We start from the raw sequence: 16611 nt of genomic DNA on the forward strand, positions 1-16611 counted from the left end.
ACTAAAAACCATTCCTCTCACACTGATCTTTAAGCCACATATTTAATTCTGTTACTTTATTTACCACATGCCAACTTATGTGGCTCAGGTGATAATGACTTTTTGTAGAAACTCGTTAAAACATTTTATCTTGTTTAATGCTATAGAACTGGGGTTTTTTGTTAACGTATTTATTAACAAAAAAAACTTTTTTCTGACTGTACAAAAATATAAATATAACAGAATTAAATACTGTACAAATGAACCTTGTGCAGTACCTTTTAACTGCCTAGCGCATATCCTATGACAGGTTGAGATCTTTCGCACCTTCTCCCATATGTCCTCCCACGTTTCAGAAGAGATCGTCACTCCAGCTCTTGTTCCCAGACCTCACATAACCGGTTAATATCCTGCCAGGCCCTGCCATCCAGCAGGTTATAGAGGGCACTAACCGAGAGAGTGCTTGTGACACGTGGCAACAACCTCTCTGTGTTGGGCTTATAGGGCTTAGTGAGATGCATAGTCTTCTTCTGGATGAAATCCAAAAGCTGAAAAAATAGAAAAGATCTCTTTTGGGCAGCTTGCATTTGTGACTCAATTGCTCGAAAGACATCATAACCTTCCCCTCAAACAAGTCTCCCAAACTGGAAACTCCTCTCGCTGCCCATAGTTTGAACCCTGGGTCCATCATCCCTGGTCAGAACCCCAGCATAGCAACTACAGGGCTGTGTGGCAAGATAAGAAACCCTCACTCTGGTACCTTGCTTCCATGCCTTGACCATATTAATAACAATGGGATTCTGGCAGTGATCTATAACTGTTCTCATCTTATCCATGGGCAACAGATTAATAAGAGGGCACTTTGCCTGAGAGGCCTTGATACCCAGCCATATTGAGTTTGGATTGTTACCTGCCCAATCACACACAAAGGACAGCAGGGAACTCAATTGCGACCACCTGAAGTCTGGGAAATCAACTCCTCCCCATCCTTGAGGCGACTGCAATTTAGTTTGGTGAGAGGTTGCCTACAATACCAGACGAAGGAACTAAACCGTCAGAGTGAGGGTTTCTTATCCAAAACTTCGCTACACACCCCCGTAGTTGGTATGCTGGGGTTCTGACCAGGTATGATGGACTCAGGGTTCAAACTGTGGGCAGCAAGAGGAGTTTCCAGTTTATTGTAAATAGTGGCACAGTGGCTCAGTGGTCAGCACTGCTGCCTCACAGCACCAGGGTCCCGGGTTTGATTCCAGCCTTGGGCGACTGTCTGTGTGGAGTTTGCACATTCTCCCCGTGTCTGTGTGGCTTCCTTCTGGCTGTTATGGTTTCCTCCCACAATTGAAAGATGTGCGGGTCAGGTGAATTGGCCATGCTAAATTGCCCATAGTGTTAGGTACATTAGTCAGAGGGAGGTGGGTCTAGGTGAGTTACTCTTTGGAGGGAGGGTGTGGACTTGTTGGGCCGAATGGCCTGTTTCCACACTGTGGGGAATCTAATCTAAAATCAATCCATAAGTTTCCGCAACATTGACCTGGGAAACATTATAGGGCACATACACATGGGATAAAGCAAACAAGGAAGAACTTTCAACCATGAAATTGGAAGAGCCTCCCATCCCTGGAGATCCTGCCTAATTTTGTCAAGCAGGTGAACAAAGTTAGTCCAAAATAACTTCTCAAACTTGGAGATAATAAAAATACCTAGGGATTGGAAACCCACCTGTGACCACTTAAAGGGGAACCTAAGGCCACCTTCAACCTCTGGCACTTCCTTAAGGTCCCCCAAAGGCATAGTTTCTGACTTTGCAAAGTTGATCTTATATCATGAAATAGCCCCAAATGAATTAATCCATTGTATCAGATGGGGTACAGAGGTCATCAGGTCTGATAAAAACAGAAGTACATCATCCGCATACAGTGTAATCTGTAAACCTAGTCCGTCACTCTTGGCCTTAACTTCCAAATATACCACCGCTTAATCAGAGATAGCTATGTTCCCAGTTTTACAACCCATAATCAAATCCAGAAGGGTTGAGGGAACCAGAAAAAGATCAATCCTCGTATGACATTTATGTGGGTTTGAAAAAAAAGGTGAAGTCCCTGCTGGTATGGTGAAGACATCTCCAAATGTCCACCAGCCCCAATTCCTCGCATAAGTCAGTCACCTGCTTGACCTGTAAAGAAATAGTTGGGGGCCCACTAGGCATCCTGTCCACTGTTAGATCCAGAAGACAATTGAAATCCCTCCCTCTATAATAATGTGCCGTGTTCCAAAGGCACCAAAAAGGCACTAATCAAAGTTTGAGAGAAGATTTGTAGCTCGGGTGCTCGTTGCTGTGTTTCTGTTCGCCGAGCTGTAAGTTTTTGTTGCAAACGTTTCGTCCCCTGTCTAGTTGACATCCTCAGTGCTTGGGAGCCTCCTGTGAAGCGCTTCTGTGGTGTTTCCTCCGGTGTTTATAGTGGCCTGTCCCTGCCGCTTTTGGTTGTCAGTTTCAGCTGTCCGCTGTGGTGGCCGGTATATTGGGTCCAGGTCTATGTGTTTGTTGTTGGAGTTTGTGGATGCGTGCCATGCTTCTAGGAATTCCCTGGCTGTTCTTTGTTTGGCTTGCCCTATAATGGTAGTGTTGTCCCAGTCGAATTCATGTTGCTTGTCGTCTGCGTGTGTGGCTACTAAGGATAGCTGGTCGTGTCGTTTCGTGACTAGTTGATGTTCATGGACATTTAAAACGCCATATTCCCCCTCATGTATCAGGGCCTTAAGTATCACAGACCACCCTTGCTCATCTTTCACTTGCTCTAATACAGTGAACGAAAGATTTTTCTGGATAAGTACTGCCACTCCCATACTTTTGATAGTAAAGGATGAAAAGAATACGCAGTCATAACCGCCCTGTTATAGCTTCAGGTGTTCCCCATCATCAAGATGGATTTCCTGCAACAGGGCAATATTAACCCTCTCCCTCTTAAGGCTAAGAAAGCACTTTTTTTCCTTTTAACAGGAGAATGACTTCCCTTGACGTACCAGGTGCACCATTTAACAAGACGTTTTGCCATATCCCCTTTCAGAGACTGTTGAACCCCCGGGAGGGAGGACCCTGCTTACAATGCGCTGAGCACAATTAAATAAAGACTCATAGAGTCGCAGAATTGTGTATACAAAAACTACTGTATCATAACTACAAACAACTATTGCTACCAAAAAACTATAAAGAAATCAACTGTAAAACCTTGAACGGGAGACTCTCCCCCCTGCCCATAGGGGGCACTCACCCTACCCATCCCCTCCTTCGCAGCTCCTTCAAGCCTGGACTGTGCCCCAGCCTTAGGCAAAAAAAAAGATGATCCTTAAGTCAACAAAAAATACAAAGTCAAGATAAGCACTTTGCCCATCCCCGACTCCATGTCACCCCCACTTGTGACTAAAAGAGAAAGAGAACAAAAAAAAGGAGACAACAAAGGACACTCACAAAAGTACCCATGATAAGATCCAATTTTAAAAATAAAGTAGGAACAATATGTTATAACTGGGTTTTTAATGTATTTATGTTCAGTCAACGCTGAACAATCTCTCTAGCCCCTGAAAACGTAGTTCATATAAACTATCTCTAGATTTTTAAATAACATAATTTATTTACTTTAAGTGATCATACTTGACAGTTTAATTTATTTCAATTTACAACTAACTTGCTTTTTCAATTACTGCTCCAATTTAAGTTATTATTTTAATCTCATGTGTATTTCCAATCTCTATTTCTCTCTCTGCAAAATTGTTATAATATAAAGGATAATTAATCGTCTTCCTTCTTGGTTTGCCATTTGTGAGAATTCTTCAATATGATTCGTTGCTTAATCTACTTGAAGACATCACTGTTGCCTAAATGTTAGAGTTGGCCTTGAGCTGACATTGAAATTAAATTAACATCAGGGAAATAAAACCTTGCCCCTGCAATCATTAGAGCTTTCATTTGGCGTCAGTGGCAGACATCATCATTTTACCAATGACCACAAAATCTGGGGTTTAAATTCGGAGAGGATAGAGATCACACACAACCCAAAGTTTGAAGATTCAGTAAAGTTAACTGTGAAATAATGAAATATAACCTGAAAACCTAAATAGGGTTGAACAATAGCAGGTGACCATCCAGAAAAAAAATGGTGGAAGGTATTCAATACACCTGTAATAGAATAAAAGACAGCTAAAGATTGCAGTTCACCTTGCACTGTAAGGCAGTATGTATGCTTTAACATATGGAGTCAGATAGATTATAAATCTAAAATAAGTGGCTCACACAAATGCTGTGAATTCCAACTGACTATGAAACGTATAGAAAGTGACAAAGAGGCACAGAGAAAATATTGAAGTGTTTCCAAAAGGACCAATGAGATGAAAGCTTCTAAGCCATATAATGGTTAATAACTTATAAAGTTTGCAAAAATATAAATGTAAAAGAGTGACTATAGGATTTGGGAGCCAGCAGAGACAGATGCAAGCAATACCACAAAATAACAACTTGATAAGTACAAAATAAACTTTGGCAGCACACTCTTAGGAATCTTTGGTACTTTAATAATTGTCAGAGATACATGCACTATAACGTAATTCAATAAAATAATGTAGGGTGTGCCACTTTTAAAAATATAAAGAGAAGTCAATGTTTATTTTCTTATTATAAATATACACTTCACAATACACTATTACAGCGAATAACAATTCTTGCCTCATGTACAATATCACCTATACAGGGTTTTACTAGATTCTCTGCTGCTCCAGTGGCACATAAACAAGGCTTAATGCTTAATTAGTTGTTCAAAATAGCTTTTTCTTCATACTGTCACATCCTGACTAATGCTAAGTTAACTTGAAAGAGCTAGTATATAATTGTGGGGACAAATTTGGTAGCTGATGAACCTTGGAACTATTGTTAACATTATTTTCAGTATCAACAACATAACAAAATTATGAATTACATAGCAAAGGCTCTGCTTAAATGGAATGAGTTACTATTCTCCGCATTAATTTTCTTACTTTTACCCATATTTTAGGTCTTCTGAGTCTTTGGCTGGCAAGAAGGAACATCTTGTTTCCTGTCATCTGTCAATCCTCCCTCTTGTCAGCTACTAGAAACCATCTCCTGGAGAAGGTCTGATAAATGTGGCCTTGTGATTCCTCATTATTTCACAGAAGATAGATTAAATAAACACTTAACAAGATAAATCACAGACATTGACCTAATAAATAGGCGAGTTACATAAAAAGCACGAAAAATTCGTGCACAGCTTTCACAATGAGAACACTCTTTTCCCTACATTCTGCAATTATGAAAGCAAAAGAACTTCTGGCATTTATTGCTGAAGGAATAGAGTTTTAAAATAGAACTGCTGCAACTGTATAAGGCATTAGTGAGACCGTACTTGGAGTATTATGTACAATGTTGATCCTCTTACATGAGGAGGGATGGAGTTGTGTTGGAAGCAGTTCAGAGCAGATTCAACAGATTGATTCCAGAGATGAGAAATGTGCGTTATGAAGAGAGATTGAATAGTATAGGTCTATACTGTCTAGATTTGAGAATAATGAGAGGATGTCTAATTGAGGTATGTAAAGTGCGAAAGGGGTTTGACGAAGTAGCAGGGATATTTCCTCTTGTGAGCAATCCAGAATGAGGTGTTGTAGTTTTAGGATAAGTGAAAACAGATTTCAAACAGATATGTGGAGGAAATTATTCTCTCAAAGGATCATGAATCTGTGGAAATCATACTTGGAATGCAGGGGATAGCAGAAAATTGAGTTAATTTAAAGAAGAGAGAGACACATTTTTAATTAGTAATGGTTGAAGAGTTATGGAGTGAAGTGGAGGTAGAGATGAGATCAGCCACGATCGTATTGAATGATGGAGCTCGAGGGGCTGCATTGCATATTCATTCTCCTGGCTCTTACGTTCTTGTAATTCAGTTTCTGAAAACATAAATTATAAGAAGGTAATCTTCTTCAGGGAAAATAACAAATGCTCAAGATCACAGTGGGACAGGTAGCATCCATGGAGAGAGAGCAAACTAATGTTTCAAATTAAGATGACTCTTCCCTAGACTCGTAACATTAGCTTGCTCTCTCTCCATGGATGCTGTCTGCAATCTCCAGCATTTATTGTTTTCAGAACAGATTCTAGCATCTGCAGTAATTTGCTCCTATACCCTTCTTCAATGTTGGTTCAGTTAGAACACTTTAGTCTGTGACTCACAATGTCATGGTTCAATTCTGAGTCCAGCAAGACGTTATTGTAGTTCAGAGTGAGCACTGCATTGTCAAATGTGACATCTTTCTGAAGAAATATTGAAGTCTGGCCTCTCAGACATAATAGATCCAAAGGTACTAGTTAAAGAAGAACAGGTAACATTTATCATTCAACTAGTATCACAAAAGTAGCCTAGCTAGTTATTTATCTTACTGTTATTTGTAGATCACTGCTGTCTGAAAATTGACTTTTTACATTTCCGTGCATTGACACCATGACAGTATTTAATTAGCTGTGAAGCACATGAAACACACTATTGTATCTATCTAATCTTTCTTCTTCTTTTGCTTATTCCCTGGAAACTAAAGTGGTTCATACATTGAAGAACAAATCATAATGCACTTCCCTAAATGCTTCCGGGCAAATACTTTTTGTCAATAATTCTTAATATTTTACAATAAATTACATATAATTTGTGAAATTCTTAACTCAATATCATTTTATTTTTGGATGATATTTGTTGTGTTTTCAGGTATATGAATATTAATGATCACACTGGTATCAAACCCAGAGCCCTCCCTAATTTGTATCACTAATTAAGCCAAGAGAGCACACAATAGCTAAATGAGTGAACAGTGTATGCAAGGTGGAGAACTGAGTTGTTAAAAGATTTGCTCTTCAGATGAAGGACCCTTTCCAGAACTCTGAGTATTATGTGCTTTCTACTGTCCTGTGAGTGTCTCTTGCCTTTGTGCTCTGAATCATGCATCCAACCTGGGATTTCATTCAGTAGCTATTGAGTCATACTTTTTCTGTCAGCCATAGAAACAAAAGCTTGGAAGAGATTACTCTTAGGAGGAAAAAAAATTACAATACCAATTACATGCCTCCAGAGCCACGTTGTACTGTGAATCCGTAGATGAAATTATATTATTGAACATGCTGTCAAAATAATTTTGTTAAACGAAGAGTTGAATATATTTTTAACATTTATTAATATTGGATTCTCTATTTTACTGGCCTATAGCTATGGTTTATTCCTCCTAAATGGTGCAGCTGCTTGTAAGCAGTCAGCTAAGTTTCAATTTATAATATTTATAATTAATATGTTAGTGAATCATAGATGCAGACTGGAACAAAAGCATTATCTTTTGATAAGTGCAGAATCATAAACGTCCAGCAATTTCTAAATATTAAATGGGGAAGTGATGGCCTAGTAGTATTATCTCTGGACTGTTAATCAAGACACCCAGGTAATGTTCCGGGAGCTAGGTTTAAATTCCACAATGGTGGAATTTGAATTCATAAAAATCTGGAATTAAGAGTCCGATGATGACCATGAATCCATTGCTTTTTGTCAGAAAAATCTATCTGATTCACTAATGTCCTTTAGGAAAAGAAACTGCCATCCTTACCTGGTCTGGCCTACATGTGATTGCAGACCCACAGCAGTGTGGTTAACTTTTAGCTGCCCCCTGGCTAATTAGGGATGGGCGATAAATACTAGCCTAGTCAGTGACTCCCACATCCCATAAATGAATGAAAAAAAGGACTTTTGCTTCAGCGTACTGTCATTTCTTTGTCATTCAATTGGTAATCTTGAGAAAAGACAGTAGAATCACTTCCATTTGCTGGTTTATGTCCATCAGCATTCTCTGGTAGCCCAGTCCCTCCAAGTCAGCATTTGAACTCTCTGTACCAGAGATGGTATTAGATTTTGTCCTGTGGTATGTTGGCACTTGTCCCATTCTATCCTTTTACCCTCACTTCTACAGATCTTTACCCATCTTTTTGACATGCGTGGTGCGTGGATTTGACATGGCACTTGTGAGGATGAGATAGAGGAATTCTGCATACTCCACATAGTCTCACCAGCTGTTTGCTGTGCTTGCTCTTATTGGTCAGTGTGTTGAGTACAGGAGTTGGGAGGTCATGATGTGGCTGTACAGAACATTGGTGAGGCCACTTTTGGTCTCCCTGCGATAGAAAGGATGTTGTAAAACCTAAAAGGCTTCGGAAAGGATGTTTCCAGGATTGGAAGGTTTGAGCTATAGAGAGAAACTCAGACTGTTTTCCCTGGAGCATCGGAAGCTGAGGGGTGACCTTATAGAAGTTTATAAAATCATGAAAGGCATAGATAAAATGAATAGACAAGGTCTTTTCCCGAGAGTAGTGGAATCCAAAACTAGAGGGAATAGGTTTAAGATGAGAGGAGAAAGATTTAAAAGGGATCTCCGGGGCAATGTTTTTAATCAGAGGGTAGTATGTTTATGGAATAAGCTGACAGATGCAGTAGTGGAGGCTGGTACATTTACAACATTTAAAGGGCATCTGGATGGGTATATGAATGGGAAGGGTTTATAGGGATATAGGCTAAATGCCATGATATCTGGTTGGCATGGACGAGTTAGCCCGAAGAGTCTGTTTCCATGCTGTATATCTCTATGACTCTGAAATAGCATATAAAAATGTGTTGGTTTGAAGGTATTATTCCTTTGTGTGCAAGCCCAAAGCTGTTTGTAGTAGTTGACACTGCAATTTCTGTAACTTCCATGTGTGGCCCCATTGTAGGCCTTCCATATTACTAACATTTGAAATATTGGCAAGGTGTCTATGGGAGCAGTCATCCCTACGGACTATTATATTAGTCCGACCTGGGTGAGAACTTGGGTTTTTGCTCCATACTGTTAAAGTGTTCTTGTTCTGTTTTTTGCTGGTTGTGGTCGGATACAGAACTGGCTCGAAGGTAGAAGACAGACGGTGGTGGTGGAGGGTTGCTTTTCAGACTGGAGGCTTGTGACCAGTGGTGTGCCACAAGGATTGGTACTGGGTCGACTGTTTTGTGTCATTGATATAAAAGAAATGGATGAGAACATAGGAGGTACAGTTAGTAAGTTTGCAAATGAAACCAAAAGTGGTGTCATAGAGTCATAGAGATGTACAGCATGGAAACAGACCCTTCAGTCCAACCTGTCCATGCCGACCAGATATCCCAACCCAATCTAGTCCCACCTACCAGCACTTGGCCCGTATTCCTCCAAACCCTTCCTATTCATATACCCATCCAAATGCCTCTTAAATGTTGCAATTGCACCAGCCTCAACCACTTCCTCTGGCAGCTCATTCCAAACCCATATACCACCCTCTGTGTGAAAAGGTTGCCCCTTAGGTCTCTTTTATATCTTTCCCCTCTCACCCTAAACCTATGCCCTCTAGTTCTAGGCTCCCAGACTCCAGGGAAAAGACTTTGCCTATTTACTCTATCCATACCCCTCATACTTTTGTAAACCTCCATAAGGTCACCCCTCAGCCTCCGACGCTCCAGGGAAAACCGTCCCAGCCTGTTCAGCCTCTCCCTATAGCTCAAATCCTCCAAACCTGGCAACATCCTTGTAAATCTTTTCTGAACCCTTTCAAGTTTCACAACATCTTTCTGATAGGAAGGAGAGAGGTGTCGTGGACAGCGAAGAAGGTTACCTCAGAGTACAACAGGATCTTGATAAGATGGGCCAATGGGCTGAGAAGTGGCAGATGGAGTCTAATTTAGATAAATGTGAGTTGCTGCATTTTGAAAAAGCAAATGATCCTGGGGAGTGTTGCTGAACAAAGAGACCTTGGAGTGCAGGTTCGTAGTTCCTTGACAGTAGAGTTGTAGGTAGATAGTGAAGAAGGCATTTGGTATGTTTTCCTTTATTGGTCAGAGTACCGAGTATTGGAGTTGGGAGGTCATGTTGTGGCTGTACAGGACATTGGTTAGGTCACTTTTGGAAAATTGCATGCAATTCTGGTCTCCTTTCTACCAGAACAATGTTGTGAAACTTGAAAGGGTTCAGAAAAGATTTACAAGGATGTTGCAAGGGTTGGAGGATTTGAGCTACAGGGAGAGGCTGAATAAACTGAGACTGTTTTCCCTGGAGCATGGGAGGTTGAGGAGTGACCTTGTAGAGATTTATAAAATCATGAGGGGCATGGATAGGACAAATAGACAAAGTCTGTTCCCAGCAGTAGAGGAGTCCTGAACTAGAGGGCATAGGTTTAGAGTGAGAGGGGAAAGATATAAAAGGGTCGAAGGGGCAAATGTTTCACACAGAGGATGGTGTGTGTATGGGATGAGCCTCCAGAGGAAATGGTGGGGGCTGGTTCAATTATAGCATTTAAAAGGCATCTGAATCGGTATATGAATAAGAAGGGTTTCGAGAGATATGGCAAATGGGACAAGCTTAGGTTAGGATATCTGGTTGGCATGGATGAGTTGGACTGAAGGGTCTGTTTCCATGGTGTACACCTGTATGACTTTATGAGGTTTTCCTCAAGGTTTTCCAAGATCTTTGCCTGCCAGTGGACTCTTCACAAGTTTTTTTAGGTTAAAAATCTTCTGAGGTCCTGTCCTGGCTTGGGAGATTTCCCTTTGCAGATATATCCAATGGACTCTTTCTAAGTCAGACCCCGCTCTGGAGGATTTCTTAAAAGCAAATTACTGCAGATGCTGGAATCTGAAACCAAAAGAGAAAATGCTGGAAAATCTCAGCAGGTCTGGCAGCATCTGTAAGGAGAGAAAAGAGCTGACGTTTCGAGTCTAACTGACCCTTTGTCAAAGCTCAGCTTTGATAAAGGGTTAGTTAGACTCGAAACGTCAGCTCTTTTCTCTCCTTACAGATGCTGCCAGACCTACTGAGATTTTCCAGCATTTTCTCTTCTGGAGAATTTCTTCCCCTGCCGCTACCATACTTTATCTGGTAATTGAATTATAGGTCTAGCAAATCTTTGGCTGTGGTTGTCTGCACACACACTGTCCCTGTGACTGCTTACATTCTTTCTTTAAGTAAGGTTCCTTATGTACTGGAACACCCGTCTATTTACATTGGACCACAGTAGGTTGTTAAATATAGTTCTTTAGTGTAGTCTCTAAGACGTGCCTCTTCACAAACTCATTCTAGACTTGTGTCTTCATCTCTCACTGACATCAGAGTCATGTTTTCGGTTACATCATCTGAGTTTATATGAATTATATTATACAACAGGCAGAAAGTGAGATTCCTGGTGTGTTCATTGAACTTCTTTCAACAATGCTACTCTGCACTGGGAGTGAATTTTCTTGTTTGGACCTCCTCTTGAAGTCTTTCCTAGGATAGCAGAATTGTTATCCTCAAGATTTCTTCCTAGTGTATGAGTCTGGGTTTGTTTCTCCCTGAAACCAAGGTCTCTGAAATTGAGAGCCTGAAAGTACGGCTTGTCTTTCTTGCAGTTTGTTGTTCAGAAGTTTCCTTTGCAGCCAGTTTGTATTCCCTTTAAGATGGTCCATCTGCTTTAAGAGTGGCTTCATGTTTGCCTGTCTTCTGCCTGCATCATAGATTTGCTACTAGCGATAGCACAAATAGTCAGGCTGCAATGCTCCCTCTAATTTTCCCTAGCGCTGTACCGACCTCCAAGGCATGCTGATCAGAGTGTGTGGAGATTTCTAGCGCTTTGAAGGAGTACTGGCAGGCTGCATGCCTCACTCAGCAAAGTACAAAGTTACCTACTACCCAACTGCTGCCTCACAGCGCCAGAGACTCGGGTTCAATTCCCGCCTCAGGCGACTGACTGTGTGGAGTTTGCACGTTCTCCCCGTGTCTGCGTGGGTTTCCTCCGGGTGCTCCAGTTTCCTCCCACAGTCACAAAGATGTGCAGGCCAGGTGAATTGGCCATGCTAAATTGCCCCTAGTGTTAGGTAAGGGGTAAATGTAGGGGCATGGGTGGGTTACGCTTCGGCGGGGCGGTGTGGACTTGTTGGGCCGAAGGGCATGTTTCCACACTGTAGTCTAATCTAATCTAAAAAAAAATAAAACTAACAGCCATTTGTAATGCAAATCCTGCCTGTTGCCCTTGCCCAACATCTGATCTTTTAAACATGATTTTAAGCATCTAGACTCACTCAGACAATATAGAGCATTTATGACTTCTTTCAAAACCACAATGGAAACAACTCAGGAAGGTTTTTCAAACTTTCCCTCATTTGTTTTGAAACTACTGAACAGTAATTGATAAATGTGAAAGAATAAAATTTCATTAATATAGCAGACTGTATAAAACTGCTGTATTGTGGTAAATTAGATTCATTGTACACATTCAAACTGCATAATTTGAGTGGGACTGAGAGCATCTCAGCCCTGGAAAACATATTAAATATAACCACCAGGTTTTTGGAGAGGTTGAAGCTTTCAATCAAAAGCTTTAATGAAGACACTAAAAGGATTCAATAGATAAATGTAATCATGATATTGTGAAATCTGTGAACACAAATGAAACACATTTGTTTTATTTAAAACCTCATGATGGATATTAGACATTTCAGTTATTGAGGTAAAAACAGAGTTTAAACGTTTTCCAGTGAAAGGTTTTCAGAAAGCATTTTGACCAATTTGTGGTGAAAAGCTAGCTGTTGAACAAATTGTGCAATTAAGGAATAATGGCCATAAAAATGGGTTCCACAGCATCACTGTTGCCAATAGAATGGGAACTTCAGTGAAATAATGACAGGTGGAATGCTTTCAGCTCCTTCTGGCATGGCACACCGAAACTGACACGTGCTAATGTGGGTGTGCTGTATGTACACTACACCATGCAGTATGGCCAGATTATGCCCTCAACAGTCTCAAACACTGATTGATGCACGATAGGCAATTTGGATCAAAGACAGCCAGGTAAACACTGTCAGATGAACATGCATCCATTGTACAAATGAAGCCCTCGATACTCACTTTACCTCCACCATCATTTAAAGGGCCTGCCATCCAAGTTCCAGTTGAGATACTATTGACTTACTTTTTTTTTCTAGTGTTTTCAGTGAAACTACTATGTTTATTATTATCAGAGGACTTTTTAAAAATAAACTTTTTGGATTTTCTTCTAACTAATGCTGCACCCTGGCAAAGAAATTGAAGGTTTTGGAAGGATTGTAAGGAGAAAGGCTGCTTCCATAGTGGGAGCATTCACTGTAGACTTTCTTGGGCTGCAATATGAATTGGCAATGATGCACAGGCAGTGGCAGAGGTTGGGGGGGGGGGGGGGGGGGGGGCATGGGGTGCTGGAGGGGGGAATGTACTTGGAGGAGGACAAATACGAAGATGACTAGAAGGAAGAGGAGAAAGGACAGACAAGCCCTTTATCTTATTAAGCTGTCTAGGTGGAAATAGTCAGACCCCTTGTTCTCCAAAAACATATCAACATCCTGATTGCTCCATAGACTTCCATTTTAATCCATTTGCCAAATATCATCACAATGTCCAAAGTCTTAAAAAGAAACCACCAATAAACAAAATTCAAACCAACTTTATCCATCATAATTTCTAATAAAACAAACAAAAGCCCCCTGTGTGCCCTTAGTACTTGACTTATGAGTGCCTTTGCCTGCCCTAATGATTCTATCCAGTGTTGCCACCATGGTTACAAAATGGCTGATGGAATACTGTAGACATTCCATTTGGGGAGATCACAGCTAATACTATGGGATGATCTCAAGAATCTGTGGGCCTTGAAGACCAGTTTATACTATTGCAATATGGGCACAGTTGTCTAGGTTGGCTGTGTGACAAATGTCAGCGAAAGCTATGTTAGAGTGGCAGTGCTGTGAGTATAATGGAAATAATCTTGAGAAAGGACTGAAAGTCTATGCACCAGAAAACACTACCAACCCCAAGAATGGCAGCTAGAAATCCTAGTAATCTGTTGAAGGACAAATTGCTGGACCACCATCAGAGACTTTGGGCACTGAAATCAGCAGTTATGACAGTCTGAGCCTGCATTGCTCCAACCATGACTGTCTCAGTTGCACTTCAGCTTTGAGATGTTTTCCTGCTTGTGCTGTGTAGAACCTAAATTATTTTTCGTCAGACACAGTCTTTTGTCTGATTGTACAACTGGGCCTTATTCTATGCTAGAAAGAATGTATTCAAACTCTCTGTACCAAATCGGAGCTATATCTAGATCAATCTTCTTGACAGTGATAATATCTGGCATATGCTTAGGTGTGAAAATGCATCAATCTTTCCCAAATGCCTCCTCATCAAAGTTCTGAAGTCCTCCAGCATTTGCCTGTGGCCTGTCCCTACAGAGAGTTGTCTTCCCTCTGAACCTGCAGCCCAAATGCTCCTGATGACCCACCATGTGCCAATTCTGCCTCTGTACTATGTTGTAGGGTCTCTGCAGTGTTGATAACTGTGTTGGTAATTGCACGTGTTAGACCAAGTGATGGTGCAGAGGTCACCTTTTTCACTTTCCATTCATCATCAGGGACCACAAGCTGGCTAGTTGACAACTCTTGGTATCTAAAAACAAAGGGAGATTGAGATGAAGGAAGGAGGGATGAAAAGCAAGAAGCAAATAATTAAATTATCTGCAACTTGTACATCATTACAGATTGTGGTATGATAGTTTTATGACCAGGTCAAGAAATGATTTTGCTTCCCTCTTTTTAACACACTGTCTGTTGGTTGCAACAATCTTTTCATTTAGATTAGATTAGATTACCTACAGTGTGGAAACAGGCCCTTCAGCCCAACAAGTCCACACTGACCCTCCGAAGAGAAACCCACCTGGACCGATTTTCCCTCTGACTGAAGCACCTAACACTATGGGCAATTTAGCATGGCCAATTCATCTGACCTGCTCATCTTTGAACTGTGGGAGGAAACTGGAGCAGCTGGAGGAAACCCACGCAGACATGGGGAGAATGTGCAAACTCCACACAGACAGTCAGTCACCCAAGACTGCATTCAAACCTGTGACCCTGGTGCTGTGAGGCAGCAGTGCTAACCACTGAGTCACTGTGCCGCCCATATTTCTTTTCAAAACACAGGTATCATATTTCAATCAAAATGTAGCACTAGTCAAAATTAAGGAGCCAGGATTTTTTGAGAAAAGAAAGAGGAAATTTATTATAGATTAATCCCTGGAAAGAATTATAAAACGTTGCATCAATTACAAATATAAACATAGGTAATAAGGTTAAAAGAAAAGGAATGAATGCCTGCTGCAGACAGTAGGAAAAAAGGCTTCACCATTTTAAATTCCTTAAAAATTTTTGATGTTAGATTTTTAACTAGAGACCACAGTGATTTAACTGTTGATTTGTATCCTCAACAGTATCCTCAACAGGAGAGAAGTTTTTAGACATTTTTGAGTTCTCAATGCATAGCTGTGTCTTCAATTTGTTGTTTCAAATGTGTACTATCTTCATTGACATTAACAAAACTATGAAAAGAAAGAGACTAAATCGCTTTTCCTTCTCTTTACCCTGCCACTCAGAAACAGTTATTGAAATATGACTTGGTTGTATATTTCCAATCTGGTTCTATTATCTTTCCAAGCCGAATAATTATAGGCAACGTTTGACAACTGAACTTAAAATTAAAACAAGAGGTGCAAATGTTTTGATGCTGACTTAGTTGTCTGATTTGGAATAACATTTTTGATGTGGATGGATTCATTTAGTCCATATTGGTTTTCTGAACTTGCCTTAGTCTGCAGTGAGGTGATCATGGCAGCCAGTTCAGGTGAGTATTCACATGTTTTTTAAAAATTGTTTTAATCCTTGAAGGTCTCAGCTGGAATGTTCAGATGATGGAAGTTAAAATTTCCTAGCCCCTGTTTTCCACAATTATAATAGAGTGAAGTGGGATTTGAAAAAGTGGATTAGGTAGGAGCATACTGTCATGCTGGTTTGTTTCAATTCTATCACTTGCTGAAGCCTCTATAACAGATGTTAGAGAGAACTTGCTCCCCCATGGGGATTAGGTCATGCAGCCATGCCTGTCCTTTGTGAATTCGGTGTTTTTACTTTGTTTTGCAAGAAAGACGGAAGAGTGCCAGCATGTTTATTGCAATGTGTTTGCATCATGCGCTTTTCAAGGCTGTATAACTGTGGATGTATGTGGGTGTCAGGTTTGCAGCAATGGTAGGTGTGTGATGTTGAGGTGGAGTATGTAAATGCTAAGCGTGAGTCTTGATTGCTAGAAATTATTGATGAATGATTGACGAACAATCGTAAGATAAGGACTTGAAAATTCACTTACCTGAGTTCATTGAACTTTCTCCGGCACTACATCCAGCTGCTCAGAGCCAGGCCCATGACACTAACTTTTACGGCTACTTGTTTATTGCGTGGTTTGATGTGACATTATGAGTTTGGGTTCTTTATAAAAAGCAAAAAAGCCTAGCAATTTTACTTTTGTTTGGTTTCTTTACGGACTTATTGAGGAGAAGGCAAAGTCATCTTCATGATTAGATTTCAAAATAATGCTATTTATTACACATAATAATAAATGCTGATAAACATGGCAATCGTAGAAATGCTAGGTTTTGATCTTTCTTTATATAAGGTAAAGAGTAGAAAATGTGTTGCTGGAAAAGCGCAGCAAGTC

The sequence above is a fragment of the Chiloscyllium plagiosum genome, chromosome 5 (genome assembly GCF_004010195.1).
Source record: "Chiloscyllium plagiosum isolate BGI_BamShark_2017 chromosome 5, ASM401019v2, whole genome shotgun sequence".
In the NCBI taxonomy this organism is placed as follows: domain Eukaryota; kingdom Metazoa; phylum Chordata; class Chondrichthyes; order Orectolobiformes; family Hemiscylliidae; genus Chiloscyllium; species Chiloscyllium plagiosum.